Below are 21356 nucleotides of genomic sequence, written 5' to 3'. Positions count from 1 at the left end.
TGCTTCTAGCAGTGTTTCTAGTAATTAATTTTGGTTACATAGAACCATTTATCTCTCCATTTCACTTTCATTTTCATTTGTAACCAAGCTAATAAAATGTATATGTGGTTTGTTCTGCAGTGACTGAACCATGACTTCCTGATCTAAAACACAGTGTTAAATGTTCTCACAAGGCACATGCCACCTAAGCCGACAAAGGGAAAACAGGCAGCAACTCGGAGATAACTTTAAAACAGGTGTTTAGAGCTGAGCAGCCGAGTGGGTTGTGAGCACCCTAGGGGATATGACCCTTAAGGATGTGGTGTGTAAGGGATAAGTGTGTGAGGGAGGGTTAGGAACGAAGTGTGGACAGCTGCTGGGACTCACAAACTTTCAAAAGCTAGAGACGGTTTCACTGTAATTGTAAAACAAGCACAACACAAGCAAGCACTAGTCGACCACACCTAAAACTTCATCGGTCAGGAGCAAATACCGTAAACTATTAGTCATCAGGGTTGCTTCTTACGAGGCTAGAAGAAAATTTAATAGAAAGCCGAGTGTCTTGAAGAGGCGCAAATGCTAAGCAGACAAGTCTCCATGCGAAGATTAGCCTGAGAAAATGTAGAGTTACGCAATATGATCCGTGAGCAGTGAGCACTGACACCCCCCCACCCCACCCCCACCCCGCCCAGTGCTCTCCGTGTAGCAATGAGCTAAAAATGCTCGATAGACTCCTCAGAGCCTGGGGTCCCGCTTCAGCCTCTAACTCCTGGGTAGGGAAAGGACACAGAGCATCAGCCATAACCCAGCATCTCTTCCACTGCGCTGCTCCAGTTCTGCCACCCAGGAAGACGAACATCATCACATCACCATGGCAACAAGGCAGGGCAAGATGTAGGCTAGAAATTCCCAATTCTGGGGGTGGAGGTGAGGGCAGAAGAAGGGCCTTTGGCTAACTGAGAGAGAGAAAAAAAGGCTCCAGTTTCTTCTGTCAAAGTGGTCTACGCATTAAAGGGCAAGCCTGGAAAAGTAGGCTTTGTCTCCATTTAGTCATCATCATCAACAACAACAACAAAAACAATAAAACTCAGTAAATGCAGCTCAGGTATGGTGGTCCTTGCCTTTAGCACTCCAGGAGGCAGAGGCAGGTGGATCTTTGAGGCCACCCTGGTCTGTATAGCAAGTTCCAGGATAGCCAGGGCTATCAAAATAAATAAAGTAATAAATCATAATCATAATAAGAAGGAAGGAAGGAAAGAAAGAAATTCAGTGTATATCAGTGTTTATATATAGGAGGCAGAATTGATAAGCATCTTAGATTATAAAGCTAGCTGAGTTTTACTAAAAAATTCAGATATGCAAATTCAAGCCTTAAACTGCTGCCTATTTTTGAAAATCATACACTGATCCAGCCTGTGGATAATGACAACTCTCAACTTTCGGTTACTCTGCAGCACTGAGCGAGAGGGGACATCTGCTGAGGAAGTGTGGCGGGGAAGATACGCCACGTGATGAGCTCTCTGGAGACAGTGACAAGCTTATCTTCAGCCTCCTCTAGAAAACAGCTCTCTGGAGACAGTGACAAGCTTATCTTCAGCCTCCTCTAGAAAACGCGCCCAGAGGAAATTCCTGGGTAGGGGCTGACTTTTGTGTCACTGTGAGGAAGGAAGCCACTGTGTCCGCTGACAGAGGGACAGGGCTTTTCCACTGGTGACCTTACACAGCTCCTCTGGGCCTTCCTCTGTGTGGACACTCATCTCACGCCATCTATGAGGACTCCTCCCCTCAGGAGCCAACCTCCTCCCAGAGGCCTAACCTCTAGCCTTAGGTTCCGCTGGGGAATTCTGGGATTCAAAGACATTCAGAGCACAACACATAAAATCCTGGAGATGAGCCCAGTTGAAGGCCAGCGTGTTCTGCATAGTGAGTTTTGGGACAGCCAGGGCTACACTGTGAGTCCCTGCAGACCAAGCTGGTTCTTGATTTCGAGCTCTGCCTGCCTCTGCCTCCCCAGTGCTGGGACATCACACCCAGCCCCATTGAGAGCACTGTTTCCTCTGCTTTTCTCAACCTTAACATCTTATTAGAAAAAAAAAAAAGACAGAATAAAACAGAAAGGTGAATGTGGAGAGGCAGTTTACATAAGAGTCGAGGCTGATTACAGTTTTATCACAGGAAATATGCATATAACCTGGGAAAGATTCTCAGCATGGTACATATAAAAGTTACAAATAGAAAAACTGTGATGTCTTTTCCGCATAATTCAGCAGTACGTCAACCTTGAACTGACTGGTCCTGATAAACTCGGTGCCTTGAAGTCAGGACTTCTCAAAAGTGTCCACAGGAGTGGAGTGCTTGCCTGGTGTACACAAATCCCAGGCGTGGCTCCCCAACCCTACACAGCTCCCAGCAAAGCACTCGGAGGTCGAGGAGACAGAGGATCGGGCTACAGTCATTCTATACCTCATGGGGAGTCTGAGGCCAGCCTCTCTCCACACACACTGGCCACTCCAGGACACTGAGGCCAGCCTCTCTCCACACACACTGGCCACTCCAGGACACTGAGGCCAGCCTCTCTCCACACACACTGGCCACTCCAGGACACTGAGGCCAGCCTCTCTCCACACACACTGGCCACTCCAGGACACTGAGGCCGGCCTCTCTCCACACACACTGGCCACTCCAGGACACTGAGGCCGGCCTCTCTCTACACACACTGGCCACTCCGCGACACTGAGGCCAGCCTCTCTCCACACACACTGGCCACTCCAGGACACTGAGGCCGACCTCTCTCCACACACACTGGCCACTCCAGGACACTGAGGCCGGCCTCTCTCTACACACACTGGCCACTCCGCGACACTGAGGCCAGCCTCTCTCCACACACACTGGCCACTCCAGGACACTGAGGCCGGCCTCTCTCTACACACACTGGCCACTCCGCGACACTGAGGCCAGCCTCTCTCCACACACACTGGCCACTCCAGGACACTGAGGCCGGCCTCTCTCCACACACACACTGGCCACTCCAGGACACTGAGGCCGGCCTCTCTCCACACACACACTGGCCACTCCAGGACACTGAGGCCGGCCTCTCTCCACACACACACTGGCCACTCCGGGACACTGAGGCCGGCCTCTCTCCACACACACTGGCCACTCCGGGACACTGAGGCCGGCCTCTCTCCACACACACTGGTCACTTCAGGACACTGAGGCCGGCCTATCTCCACACACACACTGGCCACTCCGGGACACTGAGGCCGGCCTCTCTCCACACACACTGGCCACTCCGGGATGCTGCCCCTCTGTCGCCCGGCCCCGCAAGCACATTCTAGCCCTTCGGTGTCCTGCGTCATCTATTATCTAACACTCCACCTTGAATTTTCCTCGTGGCCACCGTTACTGCTGCAGGACGCACACAGAAAGGGTTTTTCCTGTTTCCTTCATTGCTGGATCTATTCCCAGTACCTAGTGTGATGCCTGACTCATATTAAATGCTCAAAAAAAAATGTGTTAAGGAATTAATGTTTTAAAGATCTATAGCGAACATTAAGCCTACGAACAAGAAATCAAATATGGTCCTAAGAAAACAAGATCTGGAGCTGCCGGAGCCCCGCGCTCAGGTGGGGTGTCTCACGAGGGGTCTGTTTCACCTGCTCTTCACGCTTCTTTCAGTCAAGTCCCCCAATCCTTGAGGCCTTTCCTAAGGACAATCGGTGACAAGAAGCCAGCCGATGCACCAAGGAAAAATCTACCAGGGCTTGAGGACTTGCTTAGCTGGGCCACTCATTCCCCCACAGATCAGTTTCCACAGCAGGCGTCTCACTACTGTGGCCACATCCCCGAGGAGAGGCTCGGAGAGGAAGGCTCTCTCCTGACTCACAGGTGAGGGTAAGCAGTCTTCGAAGCAGGGAGGCAGAGCTGCAGGAGGCTGCAGCTTCAGTGGTGGCGGCCCGGGGAGCACCCAAGCTCCCTCACTCCCTCTGGGACTCCAGGAAGGAGGGGGAAAGTACCACCCAAACTCAGGGCAGGCCTGCCCCTCTCCCCTCAGTTAGTCCTACTGGGAAGCGCACCCTCACAGACACATTTAGGCTATTGCTGATCCAATCAAGGTGACACTTGAAATGTGAGCCATTATATGGTCACCTGGAGACATGTGACTGCTTCCTGAAAGTGACAGGAACACAACTGGTGAGACTCCTGAAGTTCAAGGCTATTTGCTTGACGTTATAGAGAGGAGTCTGGACCAGGTATCAAGTATCCTCTCAGAGAGGGCTAGAGCATCCAGGAGCCCAGAAAGGCCCCAACTCACAAACTGTGTTGCTCCTCCATGCTTGCATTACTCCACAGGAAAACGCCCTGGGTCTCTGGGGAGCCCACACACTTTCACATGTGACTAATCACCTTACTCAGATAACAAATTTAATATTCTTGATTAAAATATTCTTTTCTCCCTTTCAGTAGGACTAAGATGAATTCTTAGAGCTAGGCTGAGGTTTCACACAACTTTAGTCCCAGCATTTTGGAGGCAGAGGCAGGTGGATCTCTGTGTTGGGGCCAGCCTGGTCTACAGAGCGAGTTCCCATGGCAAATTATAGAAACAACCAAATGTTGACCCAGCTGACTGCCAGCTAAGCATATGGTGATTTTTAACTGATGTTCTGGGCATTTTCTACAGTCTTAAATTGACCTAGTAGTACTTTAGTGTTCAATTTTTAGCTTCAGTGGGGACATGCCAAGGGACGACAGTGTCAGCTATGTTTCGTCCCTGCTGGAAGTCTCTGTGTGTTAAGAACAAATTAAAGTAAGTGTGTCTGTGTGTGTGTGTGTATGTGTGTGTATATGTGTATGTGTGTATGCGTGTGTGTATATGTGTGTGTGTATGTGTGTGTATATGTGTGTGTGTATGTGTGTGTGTATATGTGTGTGTATGTGTGTGTATATGTGTGTGTGTATGTGTGTGTGTGTATATGTGTGTGTGTATGTGTGTGTGTATGTGTGTGTGTGTATGTGTGTGTATATGTGTGTGTGTATATGTGTGTGTGTATATGTGTGTGTGTGTGTATGTGTGTGGGTATGTGTGTGTGTGTATGTGTGTGTGTATATGTGTGTGTGTGTATGTGTGTTTATTTTTTCTTGGACAGGGTTTCTCTTTATGTAGCCTTGGCTGTCCTGGACTCGCTCTGTAGACCAGGCTGGCCTTCAACACACAGAGATCCACCTGCCTCTGCCTTAGGTGCTGGGATGCACCACCACACCTGGCAGCAAGAGCAAATTTATAAGCCATCTGCTCAACTGAACCCAAGAGTTGGTGGCTAATTTGACTAGGAAGGTTTTTGGGTTTTGGTTTTGAGTGCCCAAGGCACTGTTCTTCAAAGCTTGTTGTGGGGGAGGGGCTTCTGACAGGGTCCATCCCCAGAGAGTTAACCTTTGTCTGAAATTATCTGTCACTCCAGGTCGCTTGCTGTGGGCCCCCACTCCCTGGATATTTTCTTTCTTTCTCTTTTCAAACCACTATTTTCCCACATTAGGAGAGAAAGGCAGGCCTCTGTCCTCAGAAACCAGTTCACCGAGCCTTGCCCTGGGGGTGCATTTTTCAGGCCACTGAGCAAAGTATCATTTTGAAATCCCCTGGGGTGACAGGTGCTAAGGAAGGAAAAGCCTCAGAAGTCAGTCCTGACTTTGGGGAGAGCTGCTATTTCTTGGCTTGAAGCAGGTGTGTCGGGGAGGACTATTCTAATAGCTTAGGAAGAAAAGGCTGGGAACCCCCCTCCCCCATCCATCACTAACTCACCATGACAAGCACTCAGCAGTTTAAAGGACAGAGTTTGGTCCCTTCTCTCTGGTCCCTTCTTTCAGGTATGTGGCAAGATTTCTTAAGCATTTGATTACAAAGTGTTATTTTTGGCAGTAAGTAATATTTGCCCATGTGCAACTAAGCTGTTAAGTCCACACATTTCAAGTATACTAGGACAGCCAAGGCTACACTGAGAAACCCTGTCTTGAAAACAAACAAACAAACAAACAAATCAAGTATATATATGTGTGTGGGTATGTGAGTGTGTGGGTGAGAGTGTGTGAGTGTGTGCGTACAGGTGAGTGCACATGCACACACCAGGGCACCTATGTGGAGGTCCGAGGACAACTTGAGGAGTCTCTCCTTCCATCTTGTGTGTTTCAGGGATCAAACACAGGCCCTCAGGCTTGGTGGCAGGTGCCGTCACCCACTGAGGCATCAACAGCCGAGTTGTCGGAGCTCTAATAGACTTGGTCTTGTTAGTTGCGCATGAGTAAAACAACTCAGACTGTTAAAGTTCTATTATACCCAAATTGTGCTTCAGAGAAAATAATAAAATGAGATTCACAATCAAAACTGTAACTTCCTTGATGTTTGTAGCAAACCTTTAAAATACTTTTTAAATGGGTGGTCATGGGCACCAAGCCATTTTGGTGTTTAATCTAGTTTCTATTGGGCACATTTAAAATTTTTTTAAATCAATATTTATGTCATCAGAAATGTCATCTTTTGTACCGACTTAATGAAGCAATGATGAAAGATGTTAGCGTTTGTCTTTAAACATGTGACAAAGGCAGGCACTCAAAGGCTTGGCTCTTAAACCCCGAGGAACAGAAAAAGCCAGGGTTATGCCAGAAAAGCATAATCCCCAGTGTCTGTGGTAAGCCACCAAATCTGGAACTCTGAGTCAGGTTAATATTCAATAATCATGAGATCTGACTCCAACTGATACCAGGCTGGCTAGTGTTTGCCAGCTCAACACAAATGAAAGTCACGCGGGAAGGCGGAGACTCAACTGAGGAACCGCCTCCATCAGAGGACTGGACTGAGTAGTGACTGAAGTGGAAGGGCCTGGTCCACCGTGAGTGGCGCCACCCATAGGCGAGTGGTCCTTAGCTGTATAAGGAAACAGGCTGAGCAAGCCATGGGGAGGAGGCCAGTAAGTAGCACCCGGCATGTCCTCTGCGTCAGCTCCTGCCTCCAGGTTCCTACCTTGAGTTCCTGCCCTGACTTCTGTCAGGAAGAGCTGCACCGGTAACCCACGCAAACTCTTTTCTCCCCTGCGTGCTTTTAACCAGTGTTTAGTCAAGAGCAGCAGACACCTAGCCAGGCTGCCCCTTAGCAGCACTCACAGTGTGCCTTACAACCTCTAACCTGTAAACACCTTTCTGCCAAAGCACCAGTTAAAAGCAAGTCAGCGAAACCGAGCTCTGGAGTGGGGGGGGTGGGGTGGGGTGGGGGACGCACAGACCCAGCTTTTTCCATGGTTTGTTCCTGGATATATGTCTATTGAATGCCCACGGTGCGTCAGGTCTAAGAAAGCCCAGAAGATGAGCAAAGCCTGCCCCTTACCACCAAGGAGCACCAGAGAGGAGGCCAGGCTGTTCAGGGACCACAGGCAGCACGGAGGAGGGGTGGGGGCGGAGGTGACGAAAGAAAGATGCCAAGCCAAGGTCTTCAGGAGAACCGAGCTTGGAAGGCAAAGGTGAGCATCGGTTTATCAAGAGCACCCAGGTCACGGGAAGGAACACTGTCAGACTGCAGCCACGCTGTTTCCACAGCCTCCCTGGATTACAAACAGCCCAACACGGGCATGTGTGCGCACACCACGTCCATGGTGCAACCACTGGGGATGCATGTGGTGCTGACAACAAAGGGGGGGGGGCTTTATGACTCAGCATCCCTGGGGATGCATGTGGTGCTGACAACAAAGGGGGGGGGCTTTATGACTCAGCATCCCTGGGCACTTGTACCTGTTCACTGTGGCTAAAGGAGTCGCCCTGATATGGGGAGATCTGCCTCCTTAGGAAGGTCCCCACAGTATGTTCAAGCAACTGGGACCTCCGGTCCCCACAGTGTGTTCAAGCAACTGGGACCTCCAAGGAGGGTGGAGGAGACGCGGAGAGGGCTACACACTAAATGGTATCAGGAAAAAGATAACCGCTGGTGCTCCTGGACCCATGAAGCAATGAAGTTGCTCGGAGGAAGTGCATGGAGGGACGAAGTGAAGGATGTGGCCGCTGCATAAACTACACCGGCTGCCGATGACACAAGCGGAAAGAAGGGGGAATTCCAGGTCTAGGGGGGGCACCGGCTAGATGAGCTGAGTAAATGTCTGGCTATCTTGAGAAGAAAAAGGTGGGGAGGGGGATCTAAGGGTAAACACATCTTGAGAGGAAAAAGAAAGACCCACTAGTGCGCAGGCTGTAGGCCCTGCTTACCCTGTGAAGCAGGCGTCACAGGCTGACTTAATGACTAACAAAGAGGGCCAGACTATTTGTCCGCTATTAATGCGTGCCAGTTCTGCGAAGCTCGACACTTGGCGTGCTTAAGAGGCAGCCAATAATAGAGACGAAATCTGCTTTCACAGAACTGATGTCCCAGGGTTGGTAAGCGGGACAGAACACTGAGCAAACCAGCCATAAGCCACTGTATGAAACGCCGGCGGGGAATGGGAGGGCAGGGTGTGGTGCGTCACCCGGGGTGATCAGGGGTTCTTTGCAGTCACTGGGATGACCCTTCACTGAAGGGACATCGATCGGGTACATTCGCCAGGGAAGACGGACAGCCTTATCAGCAAAGAGCTCAGAGCCACTGAGAGGAGCTCCAGGCACCAGGAGAGACGCCAAACAAGCAGCCCCGGTCGGTCACAAGGGTATTTGGGGGAAGGTGACAGAGACTTCTGGCACCTGGGGACAGGTAGGCTGCCTGGGGGTTATCCTGGGAACCTGAGCAATATGCACGTGTGTGCGTGCATGCAGCACACACACACACATACACACACACACTGAAATCTGGTGCCTTGAGAAACTGCATCATGCATGATTCACAAACCCAGCTGGGAGACAAATCACAGCTAGCCTGAGGATGCAGTCTCAGCACTGAAACTGGGCCAGCAAAAAAAATAAAAAAATAAAAACCCATCCAATTTTGCCTAGAGAGATGAACTTTAGAAATTCAGATTAATAGAATTCACCTCAAACGCATCCGCTCCTAAACAAGCAAGCAAGCAAGCAAACAAACAAACAAAAAACCATAACCTGCACTCCAGTGGCTGACAGGCCCCCTCAAGGCTCAGTCATGTTCCTACCATGGTGGGAGACACACAAGAGGACTTCCTTCAAGCCAGTTGCAGGGGCTAAAGAGGAAGTGTTTCCTCATCACTTATTCCTTTTTTTTTTTTTTTTTGGCTGTGCTAGACAGGACAAGGACAAATGGCATGTCCTGCCACTGTACCTGCCAATGCCGTCCCCGGCCAAGCTTGCTTCCTGCCTATACCAACCTGAGAGCCGCCGCGGAGGGACCGGATATTGGGCCCGGGCAGCAGAGTCCAGCCAGCCCTCTGCATTACCATAGCATCCCACTCTAGTCATCCTCAGTGCCGCTGAGGGAGCTGACTCTTCCTCAGATGTCTCTGAATGGTCTGTGTCCTTTAGACTCTACCTGCTAAGGGTGACGTAGGCCAGCTCCCAGCAGCGGAGTCGAAAAGGGAACGAACACGTGGAAGGTGTTCTCTTCAATCTCTGCAGCCTGCTGGGAGGGAGCCCTCTGTCCGTGTCTGCCACCGTGGTAGGAGCATGGCGGAAACCTGCCAGCCACCTGACCGCAGCTTTCTTCAGATGCATCTGCTTGACGTGTCAACAACCACCACCACCACCACCACCAACAACAACAACAAACAACAATAACAAACCACGTGTATTTAAGAGTCTGCTAATGCAGGATACAAGGTTTAAATGACCCCTGAGCTTTGTGGCCCCTTTTCAGAATCACACGGTGAAGCCGCACGTCACACACACTTGCTTTACGTTCTGAGCGTGAGGGAATGGTGAGGCGTGGGCATGGGACTCAGGTGTCCTGTCCCTCAGTTCCACCTCCATCGTCACACACACTTATGTGAATGACAGCTCCAAACAGCACAGCATGCCTCCTTTGGACGGTGTGGGGGGGACCCCGCAGGTCCATTCCCAGGGTGTTCACATCTGAGCTAATTTCAAGCGAACGTGCGGGGCGGCTTTTGTCTCTAATGTCACCATTCAGCCGTTGATGGCGGCACACTTGCACACGCATTCAGAGCCTTCCCTGTGAGGACCACCGTGGCCATGGTCACGTGGTTTCAGCAGCTGCTTGTGTGACTTCTTCCATAACCCACAACCTCCGTGAACACCGAGACCAGATGGGGTTCGGCTTGCCGTTGCCTCACCAGGACTGGGGCAGCACCTGGCAAGCAGCGGATGATTAGTAGTTTCTTAAAAATACCACGAACCTTTATCACAGATTCATTTGTGGGTCAGCCAAAAAGTATTCACTTCAAGGCTGAGGAACAGAAAGGCATATCTCTTTCTGATCAAAAGATGCAGGAATAATTGTGTTGCTCTTTGGTTTATAAACTGACTTGGAGACAATTTTGTTAAAGTTAAGGGCAGCCACTTGGACATCTACAATTATCCGTATAAAATGCTTTTGAAATAGAGTAACAGTTCATTGTAGGAAGGGTTCATGGAAAAGGTTAGGCCAAATTAACATGGGGAAATTCCCACTTCTTTTGCCAGAGACAGTATTAAACATTTTATCTAAAATTCCCCCCTTTTTTCCATGTGTTCCCACTACCTCAGTTTACAGCTAAGAGAGCTACAAGCTACAAATGAGGCTGTACACACAGTGAGAGGCTGTACACACAGTAAGAGAGAGGCTGTACACACAGTGAGTGAGAGGCTGTACACACAGTGAGTGAGAGGCTGTACACACAGTGAGTGAGAGGCTGTACACACAGTGAGAGAGAGGCTGTACACACAGTGAGAGAGAGGCTGTACACACAGTGAGTGGGAGGCTGTACACACAGTGAGTGGGAGGCTGTACACACAGTGAGTGAGAGGCTGTACACACAGTGAGTGAGAGGCTGTACACACAGTGAGTGAGAGGTTGTACACACAGTGAGAGAGAGGCTGTACACACAGTGAGTGGGAGGCTGTACACACAGTGAGTGAGAGGCTGTACACACAGTGAGTGTGAGGCTGTACACACAGTGAGAGGCTGTACACACAGTGAGAGAGAGGCTGTACACACAGTGAGTGAGAGGCTGTACACACAGTGAGAGAGAGGCTGTACACACAGTGAGAGAGAGGCTGTACACACAGTGAGTGAGAGGCTGTACACACAGTGAGTGAGAGGCTGTACACACAGTGAGTGAGAGGCTGTACACACAGTGAGTGGGAGGCTGTACACACAGTGAGTGGGAGGCTGTACACACAGTGAGTGAGAGGCTGTACACACAGTGAGAGAGAGGCTGTACACACAGTGAGAGAGAGGCTGTACACACAGTGAGTGAGAGGCTGTACACACAGTGAGTGAGTGGCTGTACACACAGTGAGTGAGAGGCTGTAGACACAGTGAGTGAGAGGCTGTACACACAGTGAGTGAGAGGCTGTACACACAGTGAGTGAGTGGCTGTACACACAGTGAGTGGGAGGCTGTACACACAGTGAGTGAGAGGCTGTACACACAGTGAGTGAGAGGCTGTACACACAGTGAGTGAGAGGCTGTACACACAGTGAGTGAGTGGCTGTACACACAGTGAGTGGGAGGCTGTACACACAGTGAGTGAGAGGCTGTACACACAGTGAGTGGGAGGCTGTACACACAGTGAGTGAGAGGCTGTACACACAGCGAGTGAGAGGCTGTACACACAGCGAGTGAGAGGCTGTACACACAGTGAGTGAGTGGCTGTACACATAGTGAGTGGGAGGCTGTACACACAGTGAGAGAGACTATATACCCAATGAGAGGCAGATTCAGAATTTCTACCAGATCCATCTGATTTCATGAGTCACTGTTTAATCTACGCTGTGTTTTTAATGTAAGAAATACATATTGACACTGAGGAAGTAATACATTGCTATGCTTGGTGTGGTGGCACATGCTTTTAATCCCAACACTCAGAAAAGAGAAGCAGAGTTTGTTTTTTGTTTGTGTTGATTGTATTTATACCTGACTGGCCTGAAACTCAGAGACCCACTAAGTGCTGAGCTCTGGGATAAAGGCACTTGTGGCTTCCAATTTTTATAGAAGTTTTGAGATTTAAAGTATATGTTAAAACATGTCAGCTGGGCGTGGTGACTCACGCCGTTAATCCCAGCACTTGGGAGGCAGAGACAGGTGGATCTCTGAGTTTGAGGCCAGCCGGTCTACAAAGTGATTCCAGGACAGCTAAGGCTACACAGAGAACCCCTGTCTCAAACAAACAAACAAAAACAAAAACCCAAAACAAACAAACAAACAAACAAATAAACAAAAACACATGTCAGGCCAGCTACAGTGGCACAGGCCTTTTATCCCAGCCTTTGAGAGGCCGAGGCAGCCAATCTAAGCGAATTCAAGGCCAGCCTGGTTTACATACTATGTTTCAGACCAAACGTCGGTTACACAGTAAGATAATGTCTTTAAATTTTTTTTCCCTAAGATCCCAAAGACTCTCTTACTAAGGACCACTACTAAGATGGGACCAGTGGCAGTGGAGAAGCCTTGGCTGCACAGGCCTGGTGACCGGCATCACACCACACCCACACCCCACCGTACACGGTCACCCTATCTCTGTGTTCCCTGCCCTGGCTCTTCTGCTACAAGACGGAAGGTGAAGGCGAGACTGTAGGTCTTGGCAGTAGCAGAAATAACAAGATACTGCCTCCAAAACAGTTTGAAAGAAAACTGACTCATGAGTACTGCCTGACCCGCGCACTGCCATTGTGCCTACCTGTCTATTAATTCTGTCTTAGGGTTTCTTTTGCTGTGAAGAGACACCCCGGCCTCAGCAACACTTACAAAGGAAAGCATTTCATCAGGGCTGGCTCACAGTTCAGAGGTTTAGTTCATTGTCATCAGGCGGGAAGCATGGCGGCGTGCAGGCAGACAGGGTGCTGGAGGAGGAGCTGAGAGGTCTACATCCTGATCGGCAGGAAGTGACTGTACCACTAGACCTGGCTAGAACACCTGAGACCTCAAAGCCTGCCCCCTAGCGCCGCACTCCCTCCACACAGAGCCTCACTTACTCCAACAAGGCCAGACGTCCTGGTGCTGCCACTCCTTAAGAGCCTGTGGCGGTGATTTTCTTTCAAACCACCACAAACTCTTTTACTTGGACGTGAAAAGGGAAACCCACTTACTTCACTTTCTTTAGGCCGTTGTTGTTGTGTGATCTCCAACCAGGAGCATAGTCTAAACTAATCCAGCAACTTGTCCAAAGTGACAGCAAAGTTCAGATGCCAGTCCCCCCAGCTCTCGAGGTTCACACTCTGAAGAATGCTGACTTGCAATTCGTGAGGGGCTTTGCGTGTGACGAGGGAGTGATGCAAGAGGCCGAAAGGATTTGAAGAGAGAAAATACGGAAGGTTCGGCCATGCTCTTACTCTGTACCCCCTGAATGGAGGACAATGACACGGAACGGTAAAGAATTCAGTCTCCATCAGAGACGGACAAAAGCAAAATCTCAGCTACCTGGAAACAAGGAAAACAGCCTCGTCGTACGGGCAGCTCCTGGGCTGCACCCTGGAGAGAGGTGCTGTGGAAGCCGAGCGAGCCCACAGACCAGAAAGAGCCACAAGTGCTCTGAATTCAAAGAAGCAATAGATGAGTCCAAATACAGAGTCTAGGGAAGAGGCGAGGAGGAACACGTGACCTGTATCAAAGGCTGCACGAAGGTCAAAAAACAAGACGAAAAGGTCAAGGCCGAGGCTGGACACCCGTTTCCCTTCCCTTTACCCTTTCACAATAGCATCGAAGGAACACATTTAAATTGTGTTGCAACTGAGTACAAGCCTAAAGAAAGGGAAATCACAGAAGAGGTGTTTGCTATGATCTTGTTGCCCAACTTCCAGATGAATAGCAACATGAGTGGAGTCAGGCAGGTTGTATTTATGACCAATGTTAATGATCCGGAAGGAGAAAGACAGGTTATTATGTCTGCTAAAGGAATTGTTCTGCAGAGATAACTGAATCAATGCGGGGAGCTTAGACAACACAGGTGAGGACCAGGGCGATGGCTCAGCAGGTCAATTCTGAAGCAGCACCAACCTGGCCCCGAGTCCAAGCCCAGGAGCTCACAGGCAGTTAGAAGAGACTCCCCAAAGTTGCCTTCTGGCCTCCCCGTGTGTCGCAGCATGCCAGAGCCTGCATGCACACATCACACACACAATAATGATAATAATAATACATAATTTTAAAAAGAGAAAATGCAGTTGAAACATAGATGAAAGGTAGGGCAACAGCAAGAAGGCAGCAAATATGAAAACAGATGCAACATGGATTCGGAGGCAGTTCCCGACTGCCTTAGGAAGCGCTGCACAGTTCCCGACTGCCTTAGGAAGCTCTGCACAGTTCCCGACTGCCTTAGGAAGCGCTGCACAGTTCCCGACTGCCTTAGGAAGCTCTGCACAGTTCCCGACTGCCTTAGGAAGCGCTGCACAGTTCCCGGCTGCCTTAGGAAGCGCTGCACAGTTCCCGACTGCCTTAGGAAGCGCTGCACAGTTCCCGGCTGCATTAGGAAGCGCTGCACAGTTCCCGGCTGCCTTAGGAAGCGCTGCACAGTTCCCGACTGCCTTAGGAAGCGCTGCACAGTTCCCGGCTGCCTTAGGAAGCGCTGCACAGTTCCCAACTGCCTTAGGAAGCTCTGCACAGTTCCCGACTGCCTTAGGAAGCTCTGCACAGTTCCCGACTGCCTTAGGAAGCGCTGCACAGTTCCCGGCTGCCTTAGGAAGCGCTGCACAGTTCCCGACTGCCTTAGGAAGCGCTGCACAGTTCCCGACTGCCTTAGGAAGCGCTGCACAGTTCCCGACTGCGTTAGGAAGCTCTGCACAGTTCCCGACTGCCTTAGGAAGCGCTGCACAGTTCCCGACTGCCTTAGGAAGTGCTGCACAGTTCCCGACTGCCTTAGGAAGCTCTGCACAGTTCCCAACTGCGTTAGGAAGCGCTGCACAGCCCTGGGCCTGCCTTGGTTCCTTCAGGTGGTCACAGGGCAGTGTGGAGCAGCTACATGGCAAGCCAAGCGACCAGCCACCAATGTTGTGAAACACAATGGGACCAGAACTCATCCATTCCTGATAACATCTGAGGGCCACAGAGGGAGGCTGAGAGGGAGAGGCAGAAAGGAAATGGAGACTCAGCTTGAGAGACACTAAAAAGCAGGCACTGGATTTTTGCATGGGCACTTAAAATAAAAAGGAACACAAACCGTGAACGTGAAAATTTCGGAAAAGTTTACAAGTTGAAATGTTTTTGAAGAATGAATTTTAAGTTAAAAAAAAAAACCCAAAATAACCAACCTTTCCCAGAAAGACAAGAGTTGGGCCACTGAGGGTAAATACCCACACTATCATCTAAAACACTTTAGGTCACCAGGTGTCCTTTCCAAATTTTTTTTTCTTTTTTAGAGATTTAATTCATGTTGATGTTTTCACTCTGAGGAATCTAAAAATTAAAACAGCAGTGGGGAACAGTGGTGGGGATGGCCAACGGGAACGGGATTAAAAACAAATCTCGACACGCTCAACGCGATCACACACACCATGAACACGTGTATTTGAGGTGCATGTTGGAACAACCCTCTGATCAGAGGAAAACAGGAGTTTCGAAGAAGTGGGCCTAATTCTAACAGGAAGGCTACATTTCCTCCAGTGTGGAAACCAGGCGTATGAAAACCAGGGCGTGCTCACTGACAACTCTGCTTCTCCAAGCCCGGGCTTTAGTTCACAGCAGCACCAGACATGTTCGGGCTTAAGGTTTTAAGTCCTACAGGCCCAATTACCTGGGGGATTAACTGTCACTTCTTATTCTCTTCAAGAGTGGACCTGATCACTAGGAAAGCCAGGGGCAGCCACTGCTCAGAGCACTGTGTGCTCCTAGGAAGCGGACTTTGTGCACGTGAGTGTGCTGGTGCCGTAACACTGCACTCTTCCATGTACACTTCAGCCCCAGGTTTGGGCTTAGGGCACAGCTGTCCAGGAAAACCACACAGTTATTGTTACTGTTGTTGCTGCCATATGCAATAGCATTAGTACTTTGGGGAGCACTGAACCTCTAGCTGTGCCTCTGCTAAGCCCCTCGGATCTACACTCCCAGTGCTTAATTCCTTTCTTTCTTTCTTTTTCTGAGACAGGGTTTCCCTGTGTAGTCTCTGCCTCCCGAGTGCTAGGATCACAGGTGAGCGGCCACACCGCCCGGCTAATTTCCTCTTAATTATAAATTGAACAAATTACCCAAATTGATTTCACATTTACAATTTTTAAAACTTTCACTCTTTGTTTTTGTTTTTGTTTTTGAAGACAGGGTCTCTCTGTGTAGCCTTGGCTGTCCTGGACTCGCTTTGTAGACCAGGCTGGCCTCGAACTCACAGTGATCCACCTGCCTCTGCCTCCCGAGTGCTGGGATTAAAGGCGTGCGCCACCACTGCTGTTATGATTCAGAAAATAAAAATAAGTAAGGAAGAAATAATGAGGTAGATATTATATTATAGAGGATTTTATTAAAGAGCGGGGGTGGGGGGAAGGAACGGGGAGAGTGGTACGAGAGAGAGAAAGAGAGAGAGAGACAGAGACAGAGACAGAGAGAGACAGAGAGGAGAAAGTAAAGGAAAGAAGGGTAGAGAGCTAGAGAGAGGGTGAGAGGACAGAGAGGAAAAGTAAGAGTGAGGGGCGAGGTAGGACTGTCCTTTTATATAGCCCTGGGCAGGGCCACACACACCCATGGCAGGTGAGCAATGACACCACAGGTAGGCAGACTGAATCAGAACCCTAACAACCTCCCAGCTCAATTTTCACTCTTATCTTTAAATAACAGGGGTTTGGGTTTTCGTTTGTTTGTTTGTTTTCTGTTAAGTTTTCAGACAAGGTAGAACGTATTCAAGAAGTCTACACATTGGTGTTGACTTTCAAACTTAAGTTTGTTCTCTGGGGTGCAGGGAGCTAGGGGTCCCAGTGGTAGTTTTTATGACCACTCATCAAAGTCTTCCACAAACGTCACATGACAACAAGCGACCTATGGACTTTGGGAGGTCAGTCCAGGACACGGATTAACGAGCCTCTTCCCTTCTGACCTGTCAGCACCTGCAGCCCAGGAGGAGGAACCTACTTCCTCACAGGGAAATTAGTTGACCCTTTGCAGCTCAGACACTAAAATCACAGTTGCAGGCCGGTAAAACACCCAAGAGCATAAAATGTCTGTCGCCAGGCGGCGCCAGGGCAGGGGGCAAACGGTGGCGACCCAGTGTGGACCCCCCCCCCACCCCCTCCCGCCTCCTCCAGCGAGCTGCACTCACCTCCAGCGAGACCTCGGGTGGAGAAGGAGGGTCCTCGCCCCGCAGTCCCGGGGACACACACACAGGTGCGCGCTCAGCCGCGGGGTCACGGAAGGCAATGCCTGGGTGCGGCCGCCCCCTCCTCTCGCCCCGGGTGACCCCAGCATCCAGGAGGGGTGCCGCGGGGAGACGGCGCCCTGCCCCTCCCGGGGGTCGTGGGAGCCGCGCGGCCGCCGCTGAGCAGGTGACAGTGCCACCTGCCCGCAGCGGGACTCCCAGGTGAGGGACGGCCAGGTAACCGCACCTGCCCTGCCGCCCCACCTGCTGCTGTGCACCCCCTTCCCGCGCCAGGCCCCGCCGTCCCTACCGTCCCCGCCTACCTTCGCGCCCGGAGCCCACCCCCCGGAGCCCGCGCTGCCGGGCGGGCCGGGGCGCGCCGAGCGGCCGGCGCCCGCACTCCGCCGGCGGCTGCGGCTCAGCGGGAAGCCCCGGCGTTGCCCGGCTAGCCGCCCCGGAGCCGCTCCATTGTGACGCGGCGCGCGCGGCCGGCCAATGGGCGCCCGGCGGCGCGAACCGCTGACTATGTCGGCGCGCAGAGGAGGAGGAGGAGCGCAGCGCAGCGCGCGGGCGGCGGCCGAGGCGCAGGCTGCGCAGGCGGGAGCCGGGGACGCGCAGCGCCGCCTCCGAGCCGCCCCTGCCCGGGTCGCTCCGCCGCCGGGGCCCGAGAGTCCGCCCGGCCTTGGGACGGACCGCGGGGCCACGGTGACTCACCCTCCTGCTGCAGACAAAGCGCAGCTGCCACCTCCCCTGGAGCAAGCGCCATGCGGCCGCCCGGGTGCCCTCGCCCCAGCCTGGCATCCGCGGTGCATGGCAGCCACACGCCTCGCCAGGGAGCTGGGGCTGCAGTCCAGAAACCCAGGAACCGGGCTTAGGCTGTTACCCAGGCGCGCCACCCTAGCAAAGGACCCGGCCTTCTCACGTGTGCACCCCTGGGAAACTTGTTAGTGACATAACTTGGGCCACCAGGAAGGGTGGGGTGTGCAGTGATGGCGCCTGCCGTAGCGAAGTCCCTTCAACGCTTTTTACCTCTCGTGACTGGAAAGGTCGCAGGGCCCTGGGGAGGGAGGTTTTCCTGTAGGGCCAAATTAAGCAGCTGCTTGAGCTGGCTTCAGGGCCTCCAGTACCAGCCTTTTCTTTCCAGCATGTCACTTCAGCATGAGGTGACAAGGTAGACAGACTAGTAATAGTATTTCATTGTTGATGGCCACCTGCCCCACCCACTCTCTTCTCCTGTGAAGTGGCCCTCCATTTGAAGAGCACAAGTTTAATCCAAATCTAGAAGTTTGAGAGAGTTAATATTTTTATCTGCCTCCTCGAATCTTTGGCTCCCCCATGCCCTCCCCAATTCCTTGCTAAGCGTAGTCTTTGTCCAGGCCATTTCCTAGCACAATGATTCAATTCAGCAAGATTTGTATCTCCTGGTTGCTATGGTATTCACATCTTATTTTAAACAAGAAAGGTAACAAAACACTCCCGGAGGAATAAATGAAGACAAAGCCTTTGGATCGCCTGATCAGATGGGCACCCAGTGCCTCCCTCCCCCGCCCCCCCCCAAACGCTGCTGTGTCCAATAGAGACCAGTCCTATCCAAACTCCATCTTGAACCACCTGGGAAGTCACTGCTCCGCCCTGTTCTTACCCAGGCTATCCTGGGTGGCTGTGACACTGAGCCTGGAAGCAAAAGTTGAAAACGCTGAGGGTTATTTGGACACTCGACATATTGAGTGTGTGAGACTCGTGCACACATCTGTTGTTCTAGACTTAAGTGTGGCCCTCAAACTGCTTTCTGCCTGGACAAAGGGTTGTTGTTTTTGTTTGTTTGTTTTTAGTATAATTTTGAAGAAAAAGAAGTGCTATAAGAGAATCAGGTTATCAGACCAAAACATTATAAGTTGAAGGTTCTGATTTCACAATCTTGTCTGAATGCTTCAGAAGTGACATTTCTTCCTCCAAGACCATGAGCACACAATGTGTTTTTTTGTTTTTTGCTTGTTTTTTTTTTCTGTCACAGCAACATGGTTGCTTGCATGAGTTGGGAAACTAACTTAGCCCTTAGTGTCCCTGTCTCTCCAGCCAGAGATTAGACACTTGGTGGTCACCTTCAGTTCCAGCCCCCAATGGTCATACATATTCAAGTCGGCTTCCTTGTTTGGTAGCACAACTTATTAGCAGGAAGCAACAATGATCAAGTTCACTGCAAGTGTATCAATTCTGGCTAAGCACAGGCGCAGCCTTTAAATGTGATGACTGTTGATACATGCTAATTTTCATCAGCAGAGCCCACCTCACGAGATGGCAGTCCTTATTACTGACAGTGGAAGGATAAGGGCAGTGACTTTATACCACCCTCTGGAAACTTCTGAAGCGTGGGCGTTCCTTAGGTATTCCTTCTTTCTTCACTTTATGTCCCACGTGCATCATGGGAAGAGAAAGATGAATGGCCTCAGCTGATGTTCTGAGAGAAATCTTAAACACTGCACATCAGCATCACCTGGACCCTTAAAAAGTATATTTGGTGTCTTACTTGTTGGCTCCGAACATTGTCTTAAAATGGTGGTTCACCTTCCTGGCTTTCTCTTAGAGGAGCTCAAATCAAATTATCTGGCTTTCTACCACGCCTTGAGTCCCGCTGGTGGTGGAGTCTTTCCCTTCGTGTGACAAAGGGAAGAAGACAGGAGTGTGTTCAGCTCCTTGTACAGTGTCACAAAAAAAGGTCACAAATATTAGAAAGCAAGTAAATGCTACAAGCCAACTCTGTGACCCCCAGGAAGGAATGTCCTCACTTGTGGGATTGGCAGGTCTCTCGCAGTAGTCTCCTGGCAGGAAACAAAGATCTTTGAGCGACATATTAAGCTCCACCCCATGTGGCTGCTCCGCCCATGTAGCTGCCCTGCCGAGGTTTATTTCTCTCTGCTCTTGGGAGAACTTTTCGTGATTTATAAGAGACAGAATAATAGCCAACATTAATAGGCCCTTTTCAAGAGGTTGGAGAGATGGCTCAGTGGTTAAGAGCACGTACTGCCCCAGCCATGTCATGTGACTCACACCCACCCCTCACTCCAGCTGCAGAGACTCTGATGCCTCTGGCTTCCTCAAACACCCCCACTCATGTTCACCGCCCCAACACACACTCACACACACACACACACACACACACACACACACACACACACACACAGAGGTACGTATACATGTAATTTAAAAGTAAATCTTGAGAAAATAGTTTTCTTTCATTTCAGTAATTCTAATTTTTTATGATAATGAGAAATCCTTTTTCGTTAAATATAGATCTGATAGAAATAAAGATGAAATACCAAAACAACTATGGTAATTAATTAAAAAAAAATAGACCCTCTCCTTGTGGGGAAGGTGTACTCAGCACAACCTCTCTCTCTCTTCCTCTTCCTCCTCCTCCAGACAGGTCCTCACTATGCAGCCCCGGGTGGCCCAGGACTCACTATCTATACTAGGATGGCCTTGACCCACCCATCTCTGCCTCCAGAGCGCTGAGATCAAAAGCACACACCACCATGCCTGGCTAGCATATTGCCTCCTAAAATGGCTGTGAGCTGCACTGCACACGTTTGATGTCACCTAGAAATTCAGGCTGGAACTGTGTGAGGCCTTCTGTGATCACATGAGTGGAGCCACCTGCCTGCCGCAATACTTTCCTGCTGTAGCCTCACTTGGCCCCGTAGTGCCAAGTAGTACCCTCAGCCAGGGTGCCACTAGCTTTTCTCACCACTGGTGACTGGTACCCGGCAAGAAGTCATGTAAGAAGGAAGGGTTTAATTTGTCTCATGGTGGTTTGGGACACAGGTGGGGCAGCTTACAAGGCTGTGATGGCGATGGGGTGCAGTCACTTACACCCAGGCAGATGAAGAAGAGAGGGAGAAATATACAGTTACCAGCTGACTTTTTCCTTCCTCCATTTTACTGGGACCCCAACACACGGGCTGGAATAGCCCACCTTCAGGACTGATCTCCTTCGCCCAGAGGTGTGTGTTCCTCATC

The 21356-nt window shown here is 50.6% G+C and overlaps 1 protein-coding gene across 5 annotated transcripts in view; it reads right to left on the bottom strand.

Moving 5' to 3' along the window:
• The window catches only part of LRRC8B (leucine rich repeat containing 8 VRAC subunit B), a 59550-nt gene extending 41728 nt beyond the window's left edge, over nt 1-17822 (bottom strand). For 2 of the 5 annotated variants that reach the window (XM_084759768.1, XM_084759772.1), the window contains exon 1: nt 17663-17822. The gene's annotated coding sequence lies outside the window, so the exon portion shown is untranslated. Of the gene's footprint in view, nt 1-17303; nt 17622-17662 lie in introns of those variants that run through there. The other 3 variants (XM_084759769.1, XM_084759773.1, XM_084759770.1) reach the window with 2 other exon arrangements.
• Between the last annotated feature and the right edge of the window lie 3534 nt (nt 17823-21356).

Source organism: Acomys minous (assembly GCF_964271855.1).
Source record: "Acomys minous genome assembly, chromosome: 15".
Classification (NCBI taxonomy): Eukaryota; Metazoa; Chordata; class Mammalia; order Rodentia; family Muridae; genus Acomys; species Acomys minous.
The sequence above is the reverse complement of the archived record's forward strand: the minus strand, read 5'-3'. Positions and strand labels throughout refer to the sequence as shown.